This window comes from Microtus oregoni, unplaced genomic scaffold, assembly GCF_018167655.1.
Source record: "Microtus oregoni isolate MIOR12 unplaced genomic scaffold, Mior012 000004F_ref0000308, whole genome shotgun sequence".
Classification (NCBI taxonomy): Eukaryota; Metazoa; Chordata; class Mammalia; order Rodentia; family Cricetidae; genus Microtus; species Microtus oregoni.
Genome location: NW_024543063.1, coordinates 30,652,320 through 30,674,703, shown reverse-complemented (window position 1 = coordinate 30,674,703; position 22,384 = coordinate 30,652,320). Strand labels below are relative to the sequence as shown.

Here is a 22,384-nt window from a genome sequence, read left to right as displayed (position 1 = left end):
GCCCTACCCACCGACCTTGTCTCCCTCGTCTCCCGTTCCTCATCGGGCACCCTCACCGCGCCCCAACCGTGCCCCGCAAGCTGGCTCCTCCCTTGCCCGCCCTCAGCCTCCTTCGGTGGGGAATCCACGGGTGTCGGCTTTGACGGGGCCTCAGGGCTTTCCAGGGCAGGGGTCGGCTTTGGACCCCGACTCTCCCTCCACCTGGGGACTGTTGCCAGGTAGCCAGCCAGCTCCTTGCCTCTGTTGTCCCGCGGGCCACTTGGGGCCCCCTCTGGTGGAGGCATGGGGGTTGGGGTTGGGTCCGGGGAGATGGGCGGCGCCCGGGAAGGGGTGATGGTGGGGGTGGGGTGAGACTGGGGTGGGGTGGCATGGGGTGGCATGAGGAGTTCGCGGGGGAGGTGCCCAGATAGGCTCAGGCAAAGCGGTCTGATCGCTTGGGGCATCCTTCCAGACAGGGGTAGACACTGTCTTGCTGGTGCCCTACCTACGGAGGTGCCTCGACGGGTCTGGTAGTGGCTAGGCGCTAGTCTCTCATCATTGGGGAACTGTAGTTTCCTACTAATCCTCCTCCTCCTCCTCCACCTCTTCCTCTACCTGCCCCCCCCCTCCTCCTGCTCCTGCTCCTGCTCCTGCTCCTCTTCCTCCTTTCCCCAGAGTAACCCCCTCCTCCTGGAGAATCTAGAAGCCTGGGATTGGGTTAGAGAGACTGTGTGCCTGTGCGCGCCTGTGCTTTCTCGCCGTCCGGAGAAACCTTGGTTCTCTCTTTGGAACTTGGAATGCCAGCTCCCAAGATTCCAGTTCTGCCCCATGTCCACCCCCACCCCCAGTCCCACCCCTATCCCCTATCGCCAGCCAGCGGGGCCATCCAGTCCCCCATTGAAGGTGCCTCCTCGTGAAGTGGGCCTCACGCCTGCCCTGCACGTGGGGGAGAAGAGAGAAAGGCAGGCTGTTCAGCGTGGAAGACGCTCCTGGGCGGACCGGTGGGGCCGAGGGAACTTGGAACTCGGGTCTTGGCGCTCTCTGCTCCTGGACGGTGGGGGGCAGAGGCAGGTCCCGGGCCAGAACTCTCTTGGGCTATGTATCCTTCTTTCCACCGGGCCACCCGGCATCCCCCACCTACCGCTCCTTCCATCAAGGAAGAGTCAAGACGGCACGTCTGTCTGTTCCTTCTGCACCCACCTCTGGGGCTGAGCAGGACCTTCCTGAGCCTGGACTGTCATAAGGATGCTGTCGGCTGGCATCTGAAATCCACAGCACAGCTCAGCTCGGCACAGCACAGCTGAGCGCAGCACAGCACAGACCTCTCGGCTTGGCTCTGGGTAGATAGATAGATAGATAGATAGATGGATGGATGGATGGATGGATGCACAGATAGATAGATAGATAGATAGATAGATAGATAGATAGATAGTTCCGCCGGAGGGCTTAGTGGAAGAGCGCCTGAGCGTCCAGCTTCTTGACTCCATGCCCATCTCGGTGGTTGGCCTCCACCTCACAGATTCCATCCCTGCGCCCAGGCCTTGGCCTCTCAGGTTGGGTTCAGGAGGCAACCAACTGTTGATACCTGGCATCCCATCCCACCGGGGACAAGCCCACCAGCCGAGCGAGCCCTAGAGGGCACCAGTGCGTGGGCGCTGCCCCTCGTGCACGCGCGCATGCCCGTAGGCACTCGGGCCTGCACACAAGCGTACACACACACTCGCGCATGCAGAAACACACTCAAGCACGCGTGTACGCAAGCACGCGATACGCAAGCAGGTGGACACCCAGACGCACATCCACACAAGCACGCACGCACAGCACACACACACACACACACACACACACACACAATCATGCAAAAATGCACACACTCCCGAGCAGACCGAGACAAAAGCAGGCAAAACCCCAGACACACGTGCGCACTCACAAGCATGCACGCACAACACACGTGCACCCACATGGGGCTTCTCACACAAGCACGCACATTGCACATTACACACAGGCACGCAGGCACACAGGCACGCAGGTGGGAGCACACCCCATCCCCGGGAGTGGGTGGGTGGAGCCTGCTTGCTCTTAGACCGCGTCCACCGGGTGCATTGCGTGGAGGGGGCGAGGCGATCTCTTCCTGAACACATACACAGCGTTGTGCTGTGCGGGGCTGCGGTGCCAGGCGCACCTAGGCCCCTGGCCCTCGCCCTTCGCCCCTCGCTCCGGCTCCCAAGGGCATGCCGGTGGCCGTCCAGCTTCCACCCGTGACACCCACCCCGCGCAGCGAGTTAGTCTTAATTTCCTTCAGTGGTCCTGGCATTTCCTTCCCCACTCGGGTGTTTCCCCTCGTGGGTGGGTTTCCTGCGTGCCTGAGGGCTCTGAGCGGTGGGTGGATTTGGAACCTTGTGAGAGGTGCGCCGTCTTTCCGGGGTGCGGATTGTCCTGGTGGTGTCCTGGTCCTGGCTGGCCCTCGGCCCGCGGTCGCGAAGGCCAAAAGGGGCCGAAAGAGAAAAGGAAGAAAAAAAAAAGCCTACAGCACCCGGTATTCCCAGGCGGTCTCCCATCCAAGTACTAACCAGGCCCGACCCTGCTTAGCTTCCGAGATCAGACGAGATCGGGCGCGTTCAGGGTGGTATGGCCGTAGACGGAGGCGTGTGTCGCTGTCGTGCCCCAAGAGCCTGCTGCTGCTGCTGCTGCTGCTGCTGCTGCTGCTGCTGCTGCTGCTGCTGCTGCTGCAACACTGGCCTGCGCTCCTGCACGCCAGCCCGCCCCCACGCCCCCACGCGCTCCTGAGTCCGAGTCCGGAAGGACGACGGACGGACGGACGGACGGACGATCCCCTCCCTCTAACCCGCCCGCCAGCCAGCCTGCCAGCTAGGCCGCCCTCTGCCCCGGCCCGGCCCGGAGCCGGGCTCCAGGGCCAGCAGCAGTCGCCAGGCAGCCCTACCCACCGACCTTGTCTCCCTCGTCTCCCGTTCCTCATCGGGCACCCTCACCGCGCCCCAACCGTGCCCCGCAAGCTGGCTCCTCCCTTGCCCGCCCTCAGCCTCCTTCGGTGGGGAATCCACGGGTGTCGGCTTTGACGGGGCCTCAGGGCTTTCCAGGGCAGGGGTCGGCTTTGGACCCCGACTCTCCCTCCACCTGGGGACTGTTGCCAGGTAGCCAGCCAGCTCCTTGCCTCTGTTGTCCCGCGGGCCACTTGGGGCCCCCTCTGGTGGAGGCATGGGGGTTGGGGTTGGGTCCGGGGAGATGGGCGGCGCCCGGGAAGGGGTGATGGTGGGGGTGGGGTGAGACTGGGGTGGGGTGGCATGGGGTGGCATGAGGAGTTCGCGGGGGAGGTGCCCAGATAGGCTCAGGCAAAGCGGTCTGATCGCTTGGGGCATCCTTCCAGACAGGGGTAGACACTGTCTTGCTGGTGCCCTACCTACGGAGGTGCCTCGACGGGTCTGGTAGTGGCTAGGCGCTAGTCTCTCATCATTGGGGAACTGTAGTTTCCTACTAATCCTCCTCCTCCTCCTCCACCTCTTCCTCTACCTGCCCCCCCCCTCCTCCTGCTCCTGCTCCTGCTCCTGCTCCTCTTCCTCCTTTCCCCAGAGTAACCCCCTCCTCCTGGAGAATCTAGAAGCCTGGGATTGGGTTAGAGAGACTGTGTGCCTGTGCGCGCCTGTGCTTTCTCGCCGTCCGGAGAAACCTTGGTTCTCTCTTTGGAACTTGGAATGCCAGCTCCCAAGATTCCAGTTCTGCCCCATGTCCACCCCCACCCCCAGTCCCACCCCTATCCCCTATCGCCAGCCAGCGGGGCCATCCAGTCCCCCATTGAAGGTGCCTCCTCGTGAAGTGGGCCTCACGCCTGCCCTGCACGTGGGGGAGAAGAGAGAAAGGCAGGCTGTTCAGCGTGGAAGACGCTCCTGGGCGGACCGGTGGGGCCGAGGGAACTTGGAACTCGGGTCTTGGCGCTCTCTGCTCCTGGACGGTGGGGGGCAGAGGCAGGTCCCGGGCCAGAACTCTCTTGGGCTATGTATCCTTCTTTCCACCGGGCCACCCGGCATCCCCCACCTACCGCTCCTTCCATCAAGGAAGAGTCAAGACGGCACGTCTGTCTGTTCCTTCTGCACCCACCTCTGGGGCTGAGCAGGACCTTCCTGAGCCTGGACTGTCATAAGGATGCTGTCGGCTGGCATCTGAAATCCACAGCACAGCTCAGCTCGGCACAGCACAGCTGAGCGCAGCACAGCACAGACCTCTCGGCTTGGCTCTGGGTCGATAGATAGATAGATGGATGGATGGATGGATGGATGGATGCACAGATAGATAGATAGATAGTTCCGCCGGAGGGCTTAGTGGAAGAGCGCCTGAGCGTCCAGCTTCTTGACTCCATGCCCATCTCGGTGGTTGGCCTCCACCTCACAGATTCCATCCCTGCGCCCAGGCCTTGGCCTCTCAGGTTGGGTTCAGGAGGCAACCAACTGTTGATACCTGGCATCCCATCCCACCGGGGACAAGCCCACCAGCCGAGCGAGCCCTAGAGGGCACCAGTGCGTGGGCACTGCCCCTCGTGCACGCGCGCATGCCCGTAGGCACTCGGGCCTGCACACAAGCGTACACACACACTCGCGCATGCAGAAACACACTCAAGCACGCGTGTACGCAAGCACGCGATACGCAAGCAGGTGGACACCCAGACGCACATCCACACAAGCACGCACGCACAGCACACACACACACACACACACACACACACACACACAATCATGCAAAAATGCACACACTCCCGAGCAGACCGAGACAAAAGCAGGCAAAACCCCAGACACACGTGCGCACTCACAAGCATGCACGCACAACACACGTGCACCCACATGGGGCTTCTCACACAAGCACGCACATTGCACATTACACACAGGCACGCAGGCACACAGGCACGCAGGTGGGAGCACACCCCATCCCCGGGAGTGGGTGGGTGGAGCCTGCTTGCTCTTAGACCGCGTCCACCGGGTGCATTGCGTGGAGGGGGCGAGGCGATCTCTTCCTGAACACATACACAGCGTTGTGCTGTGCGGGGCTGCGGTGCCAGGCGCACCTAGGCCCCTGGCCCTCGCCCTTCGCCCCTCGCTCCGGCTCCCAAGGGCATGCCGGTGGCCGTCCAGCTTCCACCCGTGACACCCACCCCGCGCAGCGAGTTAGTCTTAATTTCCTTCAGTGGTCCTGGCATTTCCTTCCCCACTCGGGTGTTTCCCCTCGTGGGTGGGTTTCCTGCGTGCCTGAGGGCTCTGAGCGGTGGGTGGATTTGGAACCTTGTGAGAGGTGCGCCGTCTTTCCGGGGTGCGGATTGTCCTGGTGGTGTCCTGGTCCTGGCTGGCCCTCGGCCCGCGGTCGCGAAGGCCAAAAGGGGCCGAAAGAGAAAAGGAAGAAAAAAAAAAAAGCCTACAGCACCCGGTATTCCCAGGCGGTCTCCCATCCAAGTACTAACCAGGCCCGACCCTGCTTAGCTTCCGAGATCAGACGAGATCGGGCGCGTTCAGGGTGGTATGGCCGTAGACGGAGGCGTGTGTCGCTGTCGTGCCCCAAGAGCCTGCTGCTGCTGCTGCTGCTGCTGCTGCTGCTGCTGCTGCTGCTGCTGCTGCTGCTGCTGCTGCTGCTGCTGCTGCTGCAACACTGGCCTGCGCTCCTGCACGCCAGCCCGCCCCCACGCCCCCACGCGCTCCTGAGTCCGAGTCCGGAAGGACGACGGACGGACGGACGGACGGACGATCCCCTCCCTCTAACCCGCCCGCCAGCCAGCCTGCCAGCTAGGCCGCCCTCTGCCCCGGCCCGGCCCGGAGCCGGGCTCCAGGGCCAGCAGCAGTCGCCAGGCAGCCCTACCCACCGACCTTGTCTCCCTCGTCTCCCGTTCCTCATCGGGCACCCTCACCGCGGCCCAACCGTGCCCCGCAAGCTGGCTCCTCCCTTGCCCGCCCTCAGCCTCCTTCGGTGGGGAATCCACGGGTGTCGGCTTTGACGGGGCCTCAGGGCTTTCCAGGGCAGGGGTCGGCTTTGGACCCCGACTCTCCCTCCACCTGGGGACTGTTGCCAGGTAGCCAGCCAGCTCCTTGCCTCTGTTGTCCCGCGGGCCACTTGGGGCCCCCTCTGGTGGAGGCATGGGGGTTGGGGTTGGGTCCGGGGAGATGGGCGGCGCCCGGGAAGGGGTGATGGTGGGGGTGGGGTGAGACTGGGGTGGGGTGGCATGGGGTGGCATGAGGAGTTCGCGGGGGAGGTGCCCAGATAGGCTCAGGCAAAGCGGTCTGATCGCTTGGGGCATCCTTCCAGACAGGGGTAGACACTGTCTTGCTGGTGCCCTACCTACGGAGGTGCCTCGACGGGTCTGGTAGTGGCTAGGCGCTAGTCTCTCATCATTGGGGAACTGTAGTTTCCTACTAATCCTCCTCCTCCTCCTCCACCTCTTCCTCTACCTGCCCCCCCCCCTCCTCCTGCTCCTGCTCCTGCTCCTGCTCCTCTTCCTCCTTTCCCCAGAGTAACCCCCTCCTCCTGGAGAATCTAGAAGCCTGGGATTGGGTTAGAGAGACTGTGTGCCTGTGCGCGCCTGTGCTTTCTCGCCGTCCGGAGAAACCTTGGTTCTCTCTTTGGAACTTGGAATGCCAGCTCCCAAGATTCCAGTTCTGCCCCATGTCCACCCCCACCCCCAGTCCCACCCCTATCCCCTATCGCCAGCCAGCGGGGCCATCCAGTCCCCCATTGAAGGTGCCTCCTCGTGAAGTGGGCCTCACGCCTGCCCTGCACGTGGGGGAGAAGAGAGAAAGGCAGGCTGTTCAGCGTGGAAGACGCTCCTGGGCGGACCGGTGGGGCCGAGGGAACTTGGAACTCGGGTCTTGGCGCTCTCTGCTCCTGGACGGTGGGGGGCAGAGGCAGGTCCCGGGCCAGAACTCTCTTGGGCTATGTATCCTTCTTTCCACCGGGCCACCCGGCATCCCCCACCTACCGCTCCTTCCATCAAGGAAGAGTCAAGACGGCACGTCTGTCTGTTCCTTCTGCACCCACCTCTGGGGCTGAGCAGGACCTTCCTGAGCCTGGACTGTCATAAGGATGCTGTCGGCTGGCATCTGAAATCCACAGCACAGCTCAGCTCGGCACAGCACAGCTGAGCGCAGCACAGCACAGACCTCTCGGCTTGGCTCTGGGTAGATAGATAGATAGATAGATGGATGGATGGATGGATGGATGCACAGATAGATAGATAGATAGATAGATAGATAGATAGATAGATAGTTCCGCCGGAGGGCTTAGTGGAAGAGCGCCTGAGCGTCCAGCTTCTTGACTCCATGCCCATCTCGGTGGTTGGCCTCCACCTCACAGATTCCATCCCTGCGCCCAGGCCTTGGCCTCTCAGGTTGGGTTCAGGAGGCAACCAACTGTTGATACCTGGCATCCCATCCCACCGGGGACAAGCCCACCAGCCGAGCGAGCCCTAGAGGGCACCAGTGCGTGGGCACTGCCCCTCGTGCACGCGCGCATGCCCGTAGGCACTCGGGCCTGCACACAAGCGTACACACACACTCGCGCATGCAGAAACACACTCAAGCACGCGTGTACGCAAGCACGCGATACGCAAGCAGGTGGACACCCAGACGCACATCCACACAAGCACGCACGCACAGCACACACACACACACACACACACACACACACACACAATCATGCAAAAATGCACACACTCCCGAGCAGACCGAGACAAAAGCAGGCAAAACCCCAGACACACGTGCGCACTCACAAGCATGCACGCACAACACACGTGCACCCACATGGGGCTTCTCACACAAGCACGCACATTGCACATTACACACAGGCACGCAGGCACACAGGCACGCAGGTGGGAGCACACCCCATCCCCGGGAGTGGGTGGGTGGAGCCTGCTTGCTCTTAGACCGCGTCCACCGGGTGCATTGCGTGGAGGGGGCGAGGCGATCTCTTCCTGAACACATACACAGCGTTGTGCTGTGCGGGGCTGCGGTGCCAGGCGCACCTAGGCCCCTGGCCCTCGCCCTTCGCCCCTCGCTCCGGCTCCCAAGGGCATGCCGGTGGCCGTCCAGCTTCCACCCGTGACACCCACCCCGCGCAGCGAGTTAGTCTTAATTTCCTTCAGTGGTCCTGGCATTTCCTTCCCCACTCGGGTGTTTCCCCTCGTGGGTGGGTTTCCTGCGTGCCTGAGGGCTCTGAGCGGTGGGTGGATTTGGAACCTTGTGAGAGGTGCGCCGTCTTTCCGGGGTGCGGATTGTCCTGGTGGTGTCCTGGTCCTGGCTGGCCCTCGGCCCGCGGTCGCGAAGGCCAAAAGGGGCCGAAAGAGAAAAGGAAGAAAAAAAAAAAAGCCTACAGCACCCGGTATTCCCAGGCGGTCTCCCATCCAAGTACTAACCAGGCCCGACCCTGCTTAGCTTCCGAGATCAGACGAGATCGGGCGCGTTCAGGGTGGTATGGCCGTAGACGGAGGCGTGTGTCGCTGTCGTGCCCCAAGAGCTGCTGCTGCTGCTGCTGCTGCTGCTGCTGCTGCTGCTGCTGCTGCTGCTGCAACACTGGCCTGCGCTCCTGCACGCCAGCCCGCCCCCACGCCCCCACGCGCTCCTGAGTCCGAGTCCGGAAGGACGACGGACGGACGGACGGACGATCCCCTCCCTCTAACCCGCCCGCCAGCCAGCCTGCCAGCTAGGCCGCCCTCTGCCCCGGCCCGGCCCGGAGCCGGGCTCCAGGGCCAGCAGCAGTCGCCAGGCAGCCCTACCCACCGACCTTGTCTCCCTCGTCTCCCGTTCCTCATCGGGCACCCTCACCGCGCCCCAACCGTGCCCCGCAAGCTGGCTCCTCCCTTGCCCGCCCTCAGCCTCCTTCGGTGGGGAATCCACGGGTGTCGGCTTTGACGGGGCCTCAGGGCTTTCCAGGGCAGGGGTCGGCTTTGGACCCCGACTCTCCCTCCACCTGGGGACTGTTGCCAGGTAGCCAGCCAGCTCCTTGCCTCTGTTGTCCCGCGGGCCACTTGGGGCCCCCTCTGGTGGAGGCATGGGGGTTGGGGTTGGGTCCGGGGAGATGGGCGGCGCCCGGGAAGGGGTGATGGTGGGGGTGGGGTGAGACTGGGGTGGGGTGGCATGGGGTGGCATGAGGAGTTCGCGGGGGAGGTGCCCAGATAGGCTCAGGCAAAGCGGTCTGATCGCTTGGGGCATCCTTCCAGACAGGGGTAGACACTGTCTTGCTGGTGCCCTACCTACGGAGGTGCCTCGACGGGTCTGGTAGTGGCTAGGCGCTAGTCTCTCATCATTGGGGAACTGTAGTTTCCTACTAATCCTCCTCCTCCTCCTCCACCTCTTCCTCTACCTGCCCCCCCCCCTCCTCCTGCTCCTGCTCCTGCTCCTGCTCCTCTTCCTCCTTTCCCCAGAGTAACCCCCTCCTCCTGGAGAATCTAGAAGCCTGGGATTGGGTTAGAGAGACTGTGTGCCTGTGCGCGCCTGTGCTTTCTCGCCGTCCGGAGAAACCTTGGTTCTCTCTTTGGAACTTGGAATGCCAGCTCCCAAGATTCCAGTTCTGCCCCATGTCCACCCCCACCCCCAGTCCCACCCCTATCCCCTATCGCCAGCCAGCGGGGCCATCCAGTCCCCCATTGAAGGTGCCTCCTCGTGAAGTGGGCCTCACGCCTGCCCTGCACGTGGGGGAGAAGAGAGAAAGGCAGGCTGTTCAGCGTGGAAGACGCTCCTGGGCGGACCGGTGGGGCCGAGGGAACTTGGAACTCGGGTCTTGGCGCTCTCTGCTCCTGGACGGTGGGGGGCAGAGGCAGGTCCCGGGCCAGAACTCTCTTGGGCTATGTATCCTTCTTTCCACCGGGCCACCCGGCATCCCCCACCTACCGCTCCTTCCATCAAGGAAGAGTCAAGACGGCACGTCTGTCTGTTCCTTCTGCACCCACCTCTGGGGCTGAGCAGGACCTTCCTGAGCCTGGACTGTCATAAGGATGCTGTCGGCTGGCATCTGAAATCCACAGCACAGCTCAGCTCGGCACAGCACAGCTGAGCGCAGCACAGCACAGACCTCTCGGCTTGGCTCTGGGTAGATAGATAGATAGATAGATAGATGGATGGATGGATGGATGCACAGATAGATAGATAGATAGTTCCGCCGGAGGGCTTAGTGGAAGAGCGCCTGAGCGTCCAGCTTCTTGACTCCATGCCCATCTCGGTGGTTGGCCTCCACCTCACAGATTCCATCCCTGCGCCCAGGCCTTGGCCTCTCAGGTTGGGTTCAGGAGGCAACCAACTGTTGATACCTGGCATCCCATCCCACCGGGGACAAGCCCACCAGCCGAGCGAGCCCTAGAGGGCACCAGTGCGTGGGCACTGCCCCTCGTGCACGCGCGCATGCCCGTAGGCACTCGGGCCTGCACACAAGCGTACACACACACTCGCGCATGCAGAAACACACTCAAGCACGCGTGTACGCAAGCACGCGATACGCAAGCAGGTGGACACCCAGACGCACATCCACACAAGCACGCACGCACAGCACACACACACACACACACACACACACACACACACAATCATGCAAAAATGCACACACTCCCGAGCAGACCGAGACAAAAGCAGGCAAAACCCCAGACACACGTGCGCACTCACAAGCATGCACGCACAACACACGTGCACCCACATGGGGCTTCTCACACAAGCACGCACATTGCACATTACACACAGGCACGCAGGCACACAGGCACGCAGGTGGGAGCACACCCCATCCCCGGGAGTGGGTGGGTGGAGCCTGCTTGCTCTTAGACCGCGTCCACCGGGTGCATTGCGTGGAGGGGGCGAGGCGATCTCTTCCTGAACACATACACAGCGTTGTGCTGTGCGGGGCTGCGGTGCCAGGCGCACCTAGGCCCCTGGCCCTCGCCCTTCGCCCCTCGCTCCGGCTCCCAAGGGCATGCCGGTGGCCGTCCAGCTTCCACCCGTGACACCCACCCCGCGCAGCGAGTTAGTCTTAATTTCCTTCAGTGGTCCTGGCATTTCCTTCCCCACTCGGGTGTTTCCCCTCGTGGGTGGGTTTCCTGCGTGCCTGAGGGCTCTGAGCGGTGGGTGGATTTGGAACCTTGTGAGAGGTGCGCCGTCTTTCCGGGGTGCGGATTGTCCTGGTGGTGTCCTGGTCCTGGCTGGCCCTCGGCCCGCGGTCGCGAAGGCCAAAAGGGGCCGAAAGAGAAAAGGAAGAAAAAAAAAAAAGCCTACAGCACCCGGTATTCCCAGGCGGTCTCCCATCCAAGTACTAACCAGGCCCGACCCTGCTTAGCTTCCGAGATCAGACGAGATCGGGCGCGTTCAGGGTGGTATGGCCGTAGACGGAGGCGTGTGTCGCTGTCGTGCCCCAAGAGCCTGCTGCTGCTGCTGCTGCTGCTGCTGCTGCTGCTGCTGCTGCTGCTGCTGCTGCTGCTGCTGCAACACTGGCCTGCGCTCCTGCACGCCAGCCCGCCCCCACGCCCCCACGCGCTCCTGAGTCCGAGTCCGGAAGGACGACGGACGGACGGACGGACGGACGATCCCCTCCCTCTAACCCGCCCGCCAGCCAGCCTGCCAGCTAGGCCGCCCTCTGCCCCGGCCCGGCCCGGAGCCGGGCTCCAGGGCCAGCAGCAGTCGCCAGGCAGCCCTACCCACCGACCTTGTCTCCCTCGTCTCCCGTTCCTCATCGGGCACCCTCACCGCGCCCCAACCGTGCCCCGCAAGCTGGCTCCTCCCTTGCCCGCCCTCAGCCTCCTTCGGTGGGGAATCCACGGGTGTCGGCTTTGACGGGGCCTCAGGGCTTTCCAGGGCAGGGGTCGGCTTTGGACCCCGACTCTCCCTCCACCTGGGGACTGTTGCCAGGTAGCCAGCCAGCTCCTTGCCTCTGTTGTCCCGCGGGCCACTTGGGGCCCCCTCTGGTGGAGGCATGGGGGTTGGGGTTGGGTCCGGGGAGATGGGCGGCGCCCGGGAAGGGGTGATGGTGGGGGTGGGGTGAGACTGGGGTGGGGTGGCATGGGGTGGCATGAGGAGTTCGCGGGGGAGGTGCCCAGATAGGCTCAGGCAAAGCGGTCTGATCGCTTGGGGCATCCTTCCAGACAGGGGTAGACACTGTCTTGCTGGTGCCCTACCTACGGAGGTGCCTCGACGGGTCTGGTAGTGGCTAGGCGCTAGTCTCTCATCATTGGGGAACTGTAGTTTCCTACTAATCCTCCTCCTCCTCCTCCACCTCTTCCTCTACCTGCCCCCCCCCCTCCTCCTGCTCCTGCTCCTGCTCCTGCTCCTCTTCCTCCTTTCCCCAGAGTAACCCCCTCCTCCTGGAGAATCTAGAAGCCTGGGATTGGGTTAGAGAGACTGTGTGCCTGTGCGCGCCTGTGCTTTCTCGCCGTCCGGAGAAACCTTGGTTCTCTCTTTGGAACTTGGAATGCCAGCTCCCAAGATTCCAGTTCTGCCCCATGTCCACCCCCACCCCCAGTCCCACCCCTATCCCCTATCGCCAGCCAGCGGGGCCATCCAGTCCCCCATTGAAGGTGCCTCCTCGTGAAGTGGGCCTCACGCCTGCCCTGCACGTGGGGGAGAAGAGAGAAAGGCAGGCTGTTCAGCGTGGAAGACGCTCCTGGGCGGACCGGTGGGGCCGAGGGAACTTGGAACTCGGGTCTTGGCGCTCTCTGCTCCTGGACGGTGGGGGGCAGAGGCAGGTCCCGGGCCAGAACTCTCTTGGGCTATGTATCCTTCTTTCCACCGGGCCACCCGGCATCCCCCACCTACCGCTCCTTCCATCAAGGAAGAGTCAAGACGGCACGTCTGTCTGTTCCTTCTGCACCCACCTCTGGGGCTGAGCAGGACCTTCCTGAGCCTGGACTGTCATAAGGATGCTGTCGGCTGGCATCTGAAATCCACAGCACAGCTCAGCTCGGCACAGCACAGCTGAGCGCAGCACAGCACAGACCTCTCGGCTTGGCTCTGGGTCGATAGATAGATAGATGGATGGATGGATGGATGGATGGATGCACAGATAGATAGATAGATAGTTCCGCCGGAGGGCTTAGTGGAAGAGCGCCTGAGCGTCCAGCTTCTTGACTCCATGCCCATCTCGGTGGTTGGCCTCCACCTCACAGATTCCATCCCTGCGCCCAGGCCTTGGCCTCTCAGGTTGGGTTCAGGAGGCAACCAACTGTTGATACCTGGCATCCCATCCCACCGGGGACAAGCCCACCAGCCGAGCGAGCCCTAGAGGGCACCAGTGCGTGGGCACTGCCCCTCGTGCACGCGCGCATGCCCGTAGGCACTCGGGCCTGCACACAAGCGTACACACACACTCGCGCATGCAGAAACACACTCAAGCACGCGTGTACGCAAGCACGCGATACGCAAGCAGGTGGACACCCAGACGCACATCCACACAAGCACGCACGCACAGCACACACACACACACACACACACACACACACACAATCATGCAAAAATGCACACACTCCCGAGCAGACCGAGACAAAAGCAGGCAAAACCCCAGACACACGTGCGCACTCACAAGCATGCACGCACAACACACGTGCACCCACATGGGGCTTCTCACACAAGCACGCACATTGCACATTACACACAGGCACGCAGGCACACAGGCACGCAGGTGGGAGCACACCCCATCCCCGGGAGTGGGTGGGTGGAGCCTGCTTGCTCTTAGACCGCGTCCACCGGGTGCATTGCGTGGAGGGGGCGAGGCGATCTCTTCCTGAACACATACACAGCGTTGTGCTGTGCGGGGCTGCGGTGCCAGGCGCACCTAGGCCCCTGGCCCTCGCCCTTCGCCCCTCGCTCCGGCTCCCAAGGGCATGCCGGTGGCCGTCCAGCTTCCACCCGTGACACCCACCCCGCGCAGCGAGTTAGTCTTAATTTCCTTCAGTGGTCCTGGCATTTCCTTCCCCACTCGGGTGTTTCCCCTCGTGGGTGGGTTTCCTGCGTGCCTGAGGGCTCTGAGCGGTGGGTGGATTTGGAACCTTGTGAGAGGTGCGCCGTCTTTCCGGGGTGCGGATTGTCCTGGTGGTGTCCTGGTCCTGGCTGGCCCTCGGCCCGCGGTCGCGAAGGCCAAAAGGGGCCGAAAGAGAAAAGGAAGAAAAAAAAAAAAGCCTACAGCACCCGGTATTCCCAGGCGGTCTCCCATCCAAGTACTAACCAGGCCCGACCCTGCTTAGCTTCTGAGATCAGGCGCGTTCAGGGTGGTATGGCCGTAGACGGAGGCGTGTGTCGCTGTCGTGCCCCAAGAGCCTGCTGCTGCTGCTGCTGCTGCTGCTGCTGCTGCTGCTGCTGCTGCTGCTGCTGCTGCTGCTGCTGCTGCTGCTGCTGCAACACTGGCCTGCGCTCCTGCACGCCAGCCCGCCCCCACGCCCCCACGCGCTCCTGAGTCCGAGTCCGGAAGGACGGCGGACGGACGGACGGACGGACGGACGATCCCCTCCCTCTAACCCGCCCGCCAGCCAGCCTGCCAGCTAGGCCGCCCTCTGCCCCGGCCCGGCCCGGAGCCGGGCTCCAGGGCCAGCAGCAGTCGCCAGGCAGCCCTACCCACCGACCTTGTCTCCCTCGTCTCCCGTTCCTCATCGGGCACCCTCACCGCGCCCCAACCGTGCCCCGCAAGCTGGCTCCTCCCTTGCCCGCCCTCAGCCTCCTTCGGTGGGGAATCCACGGGTGTCGGCTTTGACGGGGCCTCAGGGCTTTCCAGGGCAGGGGTCGGCTTTGGACCCCGACTCTCCCTCCACCTGGGGACTGTTGCCAGGTAGCCAGCCAGCTCCTTGCCTCTGTTGTCCCGCGGGCCACTTGGGGCCCCCTCTGGTGGAGGCATGGGGGTTGGGGTTGGGTCCGGGGAGATGGGCGGCGCCCGGGAAGGGGTGATGGTGGGGGTGGGGTGAGACTGGGGTGGGGTGGCATGGGGTGGCATGAGGAGTTCGCGGGGGAGGTGCCCAGATAGGCTCAGGCAAAGCGGTCTGATCGCTTGGGGCATCCTTCCAGACAGGGGTAGACACTGTCTTGCTGGTGCCCTACCTACGGAGGTGCCTCGACGGGTCTGGTAGTGGCTAGGCGCTAGTCTCTCATCATTGGGGAACTGTAGTTTCCTACTAATCCTCCTCCTCCTCCTCCACCTCTTCCTCTACCTGCCCCCCCCCCTCCTCCTGCTCCTGCTCCTGCTCCTGCTCCTCTTCCTCCTTTCCCCAGAGTAACCCCCTCCTCCTGGAGAATCTAGAAGCCTGGGATTGGGTTAGAGAGACTGTGTGCCTGTGCGCGCCTGTGCTTTCTCGCCGTCCGGAGAAACCTTGGTTCTCTCTTTGGAACTTGGAATGCCAGCTCCCAAGATTCCAGTTCTGCCCCATGTCCACCCCCACCCCCAGTCCCACCCCTATCCCCTATCGCCAGCCAGCGGGGCCATCCAGTCCCCCATTGAAGGTGCCTCCTCGTGAAGTGGGCCTCACGCCTGCCCTGCACGTGGGGGAGAAGAGAGAAAGGCAGGCTGTTCAGCGTGGAAGACGCTCCTGGGCGGACCGGTGGGGCCGAGGGAACTTGGAACTCGGGTCTTGGCGCTCTCTGCTCCTGGACGGTGGGGGGCAGAGGCAGGTCCCGGGCCAGAACTCTCTTGGGCTATGTATCCTTCTTTCCACCGGGCCACCCGGCATCCCCCACCTACCGCTCCTTCCATCAAGGAAGAGTCAAGACGGCACGTCTGTCTGTTCCTTCTGCACCCACCTCTGGGGCTGAGCAGGACCTTCCTGAGCCTGGACTGTCATAAGGATGCTGTCGGCTGGCATCTGAAATCCACAGCACAGCTCAGCTCGGCACAGCACAGCTGAGCGCAGCACAGCACAGACCTCTCGGCTTGGCTCTGGGTAGATAGATAGATAGATAGATGGATGGATGGATGGATGGATGCACAGATAGATAGATAGATAGATAGATAGATAGATAGATAGTTCCGCCGGAGGGCTTAGTGGAAGAGCGCCTGAGCGTCCAGCTTCTTGACTCCATGCCCATCTCGGTGGTTGGCCTCCACCTCACAGATTCCATCCCTGCGCCCAGGCCTTGGCCTCTCAGGTTGGGTTCAGGAGGCAACCAACTGTTGATACCTGGCATCCCATCCCACCGGGGACAAGCCCACCAGCCGAGCGAGCCCTAGAGGGCACCAGTGCGTGGGCACTGCCCCTCGTGCACGCGCGCATGCCCGTAGGCACTCGGGCCTGCACACAAGCGTACACACACACTCGCGCATGCAGAAACACACTCAAGCACGCGTGTACGCAAGCACGCGATACGCAAGCAGGTGGACACCCAGACGCACATCCACACAAGCACGCACGCACAGCACACACACACACACACACACACACACACACACACAATCATGCAAAAATGCACACACTCCCGAGCAGACCGAGACAAAAGCAGGCAAAACCCCAGACACACGTGCGCACTCACAAGCATGCACGCACAACACACGTGCACCCACATGGGGCTTCTCACACAAGCACGCACATTGCACATTACACACAGGCACGCAGGCACACAGGCACGCAGGTGGGAGCACACCCCATCCCCGGGAGTGGGTGGGTGGAGCCTGCTTGCTCTTAGACCGCGTCCACCGGGTGCATTGCGTGGAGGGGGCGAGGCGATCTCTTCCTGAACACATACACAGCGTTGTGCTGTGCGGGGCTGCGGTGCCAGGCGCACCTAGGCCCCTGGCCCTCGCCCTTCGCCCCTCGCTCCGGCTCCCAAGGGCATGCCGGTGGCCGTCCAGCTTCCACCCGTGACACCCACCCCGCGCAGCGAGTTAGTCTTAATTTCCTTCAGTGGTCCTGGCATTTCCTTCCCCACTCGGGTGTTTCCCCTCGTGGGTGGGTTTCCTGCGTGCCTGAGGGCTCTGAGCGGTGGGTGGATTTGGAACCTTGTGAGAGGTGCGCCGTCTTTCCGGGGTGCGGATTGTCCTGGTGGTGTCCTGGTCCTGGCTGGCCCTCGGCCCGCGGTCGCGAAGGCCAAAAGGGGCCGAAAGAGAAAAGGAAGAAAAAAAAAAAAGCCTACAGCACCCGGTATTCCCAGGCGGTCTCCCATCCAAGTACTAACCAGGCCCGACCCTGCTTAGCTTCCGAGATCAGACGAGATCGGGCGCGTTCAGGGTGGTATGGCCGTAGACGGAGGCGTGTGTCGCTGTCGTGCCCCAAGAGCCTGCTGCTGCTGCTGCTGCTGCTGCTGCTGCTGCTGCTGCTGCTGCTGCTGCTGCTGCTGCTGCTGCTGCAACACTGGCCTGCGCTCCTGCACGCCAGCCCGCCCCCACGCCCCCACGCGCTCCTGAGTCCGAGTCCGGAAGGACGACGGACGGACGGACGGACGGACGGACGATCCCCTCCCTCTAACCCGCCCGCCAGCCAGCCTGCCAGCTAGGCCGCCCTCTGCCCCGGCCCGGCCCGGAGCCGGGCTCCAGGGCCAGCAGCAGTCGCCAGGCAGCCCTACCCACCGACCTTGTCTCCCTCGTCTCCCGTTCCTCATCGGGCACCCTCACCGCGCCCCAACCGTGCCCCGCAAGCTGGCTCCTCCCTTGCCCGCCCTCAGCCTCCTTCGGTGGGGAATCCACGGGTGTCGGCTTTGACGGGGCCTCAGGGCTTTCCAGGGCAGGGGTCGGCTTTGGACCCCGACTCTCCCTCCACCTGGGGACTGTTGCCAGGTAGCCAGCCAGCTCCTTGCCTCTGTTGTCCCGCGGGCCACTTGGGGCCCCCTCTGGTGGAGGCATGGGGGTTGGGGTTGGGTCCGGGGAGATGGGCGGCGCCCGGGAAGGGGTGATGGTGGGGGTGGGGTGAGACTGGGGTGGGGTGGCATGGGGTGGCATGAGGAGTTCGCGGGGGAGGTGCCCAGATAGGCTCAGGCAAAGCGGTCTGATCGCTTGGGGCATCCTTCCAGACAGGGGTAGACACTGTCTTGCTGGTGCCCTACCTACGGAGGTGCCTCGACGGGTCTGGTAGTGGCTAGGCGCTAGTCTCTCATCATTGGGGAACTGTAGTTTCCTACTAATCCTCCTCCTCCTCCTCCACCTCTTCCTCTACCTGCCCCCCCCCCTCCTCCTGCTCCTGCTCCTGCTCCTGCTCCTCTTCCTCCTTTCCCCAGAGTAACCCCCTCCTCCTGGAGAATCTAGAAGCCTGGGATTGGGTTAGAGAGACTGTGTGCCTGTGCGCGCCTGTGCTTTCTCGCCGTCCGGAGAAACCTTGGTTCTCTCTTTGGAACTTGGAATGCCAGCTCCCAAGATTCCAGTTCTGCCCCATGTCCACCCCCACCCCCAGTCCCACCCCTATCCCCTATCGCCAGCCAGCGGGGCCATCCAGTCCCCCATTGAAGGTGCCTCCTCGTGAAGTGGGCCTCACGCCTGCCCTGCACGTGGGGGAGAAGAGAGAAAGGCAGGCTGTTCAGCGTGGAAGACGCTCCTGGGCGGACCGGTGGGGCCGAGGGAACTTGGAACTCGGGTCTTGGCGCTCTCTGCTCCTGGACGGTGGGGGGCAGAGGCAGGTCCCGGGCCAGAACTCTCTTGGGCTATGTATCCTTCTTTCCACCGGGCCACCCGGCATCCCCCACCTACCGCTCCTTCCATCAAGGAAGAGTCAAGACGGCACGTCTGTCTGTTCCTTCTGCACCCACCTCTGGGGCTGAGCAGGACCTTCCTGAGCCTGGACTGTCATAAGGATGCTGTCGGCTGGCATCTGAAATCCACAGCACAGCTCAGCTCGGCACAGCACAGCTGAGCGCAGCACAGCACAGACCTCTCGGCTTGGCTCTGGGTCGATAGATAGATAGATGGATGGATGGATGGATGGATGGATGCACAGATAGATAGATAGATAGTTCCGCCGGAGGGCTTAGTGGAAGAGCGCCTGAGCGTCCAGCTTCTTGACTCCATGCCCATCTCGGTGGTTGGCCTCCACCTCACAGATTCCATCCCTGCGCCCAGGCCTTGGCCTCTCAGGTTGGGTTCAGGAGGCAACCAACTGTTGATACCTGGCATCCCATCCCACCGGGGACAAGCCCACCAGCCGAGCGAGCCCTAGAGGGCACCAGTGCGTGGGCACTGCCCCTCGTGCACGCGCGCATGCCCGTAGGCACTCGGGCCTGCACACAAGCGTACACACACACTCGCGCATGCAGAAACACACTCAAGCACGCGTGTACGCAAGCACGCGATACGCAAGCAGGTGGACACCCAGACGCACATCCACACAAGCACGCACGCACAGCACACACACACACACACACACACACACACACACAATCATGCAAAAATGCACACACTCCCGAGCAGACCGAGACAAAAGCAGGCAAAACCCCAGACACACGTGCGCACTCACAAGCATGCACGCACAACACACGTGCACCCACATGGGGCTTCTCACACAAGCACGCACATTGCACATTACACACAGGCACGCAGGCACACAGGCACGCAGGTGGGAGCACACCCCATCCCCGGGAGTGGGTGGGTGGAGCCTGCTTGCTCTTAGACCGCGTCCACCGGGTGCATTGCGTGGAGGGGGCGAGGCGATCTCTTCCTGAACACATACACAGCGTTGTGCTGTGCGGGGCTGCGGTGCCAGGCGCACCTAGGCCCCTGGCCCTCGCCCTTCGCCCCTCGCTCCGGCTCCCAAGGGCATGCCGGTGGCCGTCCAGCTTCCACCCGTGACACCCACCCCGCGCAGCGAGTTAGTCTTAATTTCCTTCAGTGGTCCTGGCATTTCCTTCCCCACTCGGGTGTTTCCCCTCGTGGGTGGGTTTCCTGCGTGCCTGAGGGCTCTGAGCGGTGGGTGGATTTGGAACCTTGTGAGAGGTGCGCCGTCTTTCCGGGGTGCGGATTGTCCTGGTGGTGTCCTGGTCCTGGCTGGCCCTCGGCCCGCGGTCGCGAAGGCCAAAAGGGGCCGAAAGAGAAAAGGAAGAAAAAAAAAAAAGCCTACAGCACCCGGTATTCCCAGGCGGTCTCCCATCCAAGTACTAACCAGGCCCGACCCTGCTTAGCTTCCGAGATCAGACGAGATCGGGCGCGTTCAGGGTGGTATGGCCGTAGACGGAGGCGTGTGTCGCTGTCGTGCCCCAAGAGCCTGCTGCTGCTGCTGCTGCTGCTGCTGCTGCTGCTGCTGCTGCTGCTGCTGCTGCTGCTGCTGCAACACTGGCCTGCGCTCCTGCACGCCAGCCCGCCCCCACGCCCCCACGCGCTCCTGAGTCCGAGTCCGGAAGGACGACGGACGGACGGACGGACGGACGATCCCCTCCCTCTAACCCGCCCGCCAGCCAGCCTGCCAGCTAGGCCGCCCTCTGCCCCGGCCCGGCCCGGAGCCGGGCTCCAGGGCCAGCAGCAGTCGCCAGGCAGCCCTACCCACCGACCTTGTCTCCCTCGTCTCCCGTTCCTCATCGGGCACCCTCACCGCGCCCCAACCGTGCCCCGCAAGCTGGCTCCTCCCTTGCCCGCCCTCAGCCTCCTTCGGTGGGGAATCCACGGGTGTCGGCTTTGACGGGGCCTCAGGGCTTTCCAGGGCAGGGGTCGGCTTTGGACCCCGACTCTCCCTCCACCTGGGGACTGTTGCCAGGTAGCCAGCCAGCTCCTTGCCTCTGTTGTCCCGCGGGCCACTTGGGGCCCCCTCTGGTGGAGGCATGGGGGTTGGGGTTGGGTCCGGGGAGATGGGCGGCGCCCGGGAAGGGGTGATGGTGGGGGTGGGGTGAGACTGGGGTGGGGTGGCATGGGGTGGCATGAGGAGTTCGCGGGGGAGGTGCCCAGATAGGCTCAGGCAAAGCGGTCTGATCGCTTGGGGCATCCTTCCAGACAGGGGTAGACACTGTCTTGCTGGTGCCCTACCTACGGAGGTGCCTCGACGGGTCTGGTAGTGGCTAGGCGCTAGTCTCTCATCATTGGGGAACTGTAGTTTCCTACTAATCCTCCTCCTCCTCCTCCACCTCTTCCTCTACCTGCCCCCCCCCCTCCTCCTGCTCCTGCTCCTGCTCCTGCTCCTCTTCCTCCTTTCCCCAGAGTAACCCCCTCCTCCTGGAGAATCTAGAAGCCTGGGATTGGGTTAGAGAGACTGTGTGCCTGTGCGCGCCTGTGCTTTCTCGCCGTCCGGAGAAACCTTGGTTCTCTCTTTGGAACTTGGAATGCCAGCTCCCAAGATTCCAGTTCTGCCCCATGTCCACCCCCACCCCCAGTCCCACCCCTATCCCCTATCGCCAGCCAGCGGGGCCATCCAGTCCCCCATTGAAGGTGCCTCCTCGTGAAGTGGGCCTCACGCCTGCCCTGCACGTGGGGGAGAAGAGAGAAAGGCAGGCTGTTCAGCGTGGAAGACGCTCCTGGGCGGACCGGTGGGGCCGAGGGAACTTGGAACTCGGGTCTTGGCGCTCTCTGCTCCTGGACGGTGGGGGGCAGAGGCAGGTCCCGGGCCAGAACTCTCTTGGGCTATGTATCCTTCTTTCCACCGGGCCACCCGGCATCCCCCACCTACCGCTCCTTCCATCAAGGAAGAGTCAAGACGGCACGTCTGTCTGTTCCTTCTGCACCCACCTCTGGGGCTGAGCAGGACCTTCCTGAGCCTGGACTGTCATAAGGATGCTGTCGGCTGGCATCTGAAATCCACAGCACAGCTCAGCTCGGCACAGCACAGCTGAGCGCAGCACAGCACAGACCTCTCGGCTTGGCTCTGGGTAGATAGATAGATAGATAGATGGATGGATGGATGGATGGATGCACAGATAGATAGATAGATAGATAGATAGATAGATAGATAGATAGTTCCGCCGGAGGGCTTAGTGGAAGAGCGCCTGAGCGTCCAGCTTCTTGACTCCATGCCCATCTCGGTGGTTGGCCTCCACCTCACAGATTCCATCCCTGCGCCCAGGCCTTGGCCTCTCAGGTTGGGTTCAGGAGGCAACCAACTGTTGATACCTGGCATCCCATCCCACCGGGGACAAGCCCACCAGCCGAGCGAGCCCTAGAGGGCACCAGTGCGTGGGCACTGCCCCTCGTGCACGCGCGCATGCCCGTAGGCACTCGGGCCTGCACACAAGCGTACACACACACTCGCGCATGCAGAAACACACTCAAGCACGCGTGTACGCAAGCACGCGATACGCAAGCAGGTGGACACCCAGACGCACATCCACACAAGCACGCACGCACAGCACACACACACACACACACACACACACACACACACAATCATGCAAAAATGCACACACTCCCGAGCAGACCGAGACAAAAGCAGGCAAAACCCCAGACACACGTGCGCACTCACAAGCATGCACGCACAACACACGTGCACCCACATGGGGCTTCTCACACAAGCACGCACATTGCACATTACACACAGGCACGCAGGCACACAGGCACGCAGGTGGGAGCACACCCCATC

At 63.0% G+C, this 22,384-nt stretch overlaps 6 non-coding genes and 1 pseudogene across 6 annotated transcripts; all 7 read right to left on the bottom strand.

Moving 5' to 3' along the window:
* Positions 1 to 2,500: 2,500 nt before the first annotated feature.
* On the bottom strand, positions 2,501 to 2,619 carry LOC121447759. The gene has a single exon (XR_005974281.1). It is a non-coding gene; the product is annotated as a 5S ribosomal RNA (ribosomal RNA).
* A 2,772-nt stretch (positions 2,620 to 5,391) lies between these two features.
* On the bottom strand, positions 5,392 to 5,510 carry LOC121447758. Its single transcript, XR_005974280.1, has one exon. It is a non-coding gene; the product is annotated as a 5S ribosomal RNA (ribosomal RNA).
* A 2,818-nt stretch (positions 5,511 to 8,328) lies between these two features.
* LOC121447757 lies at positions 8,329 to 8,447 on the bottom strand. Its single transcript, XR_005974279.1, has one exon. It is a non-coding gene; the product is annotated as a 5S ribosomal RNA (ribosomal RNA).
* Positions 8,448 to 11,209: 2,762 nt separating this feature from the next.
* On the bottom strand, positions 11,210 to 11,328 carry LOC121447756. Its single transcript, XR_005974278.1, has one exon. It is a non-coding gene; the product is annotated as a 5S ribosomal RNA (ribosomal RNA).
* A 2,777-nt stretch (positions 11,329 to 14,105) lies between these two features.
* Positions 14,106 to 14,214, bottom strand: LOC121447671 (annotated as a pseudogene).
* Positions 14,215 to 17,032: 2,818 nt separating this feature from the next.
* Positions 17,033 to 17,151, bottom strand: LOC121447755. The gene has a single exon (XR_005974277.1). It is a non-coding gene; the product is annotated as a 5S ribosomal RNA (ribosomal RNA).
* Positions 17,152 to 19,938: 2,787 nt separating this feature from the next.
* On the bottom strand, positions 19,939 to 20,057 carry LOC121447754. Its single transcript, XR_005974276.1, has one exon. It is a non-coding gene; the product is annotated as a 5S ribosomal RNA (ribosomal RNA).
* Between the last annotated feature and the right edge of the window lie 2,327 nt (positions 20,058 to 22,384).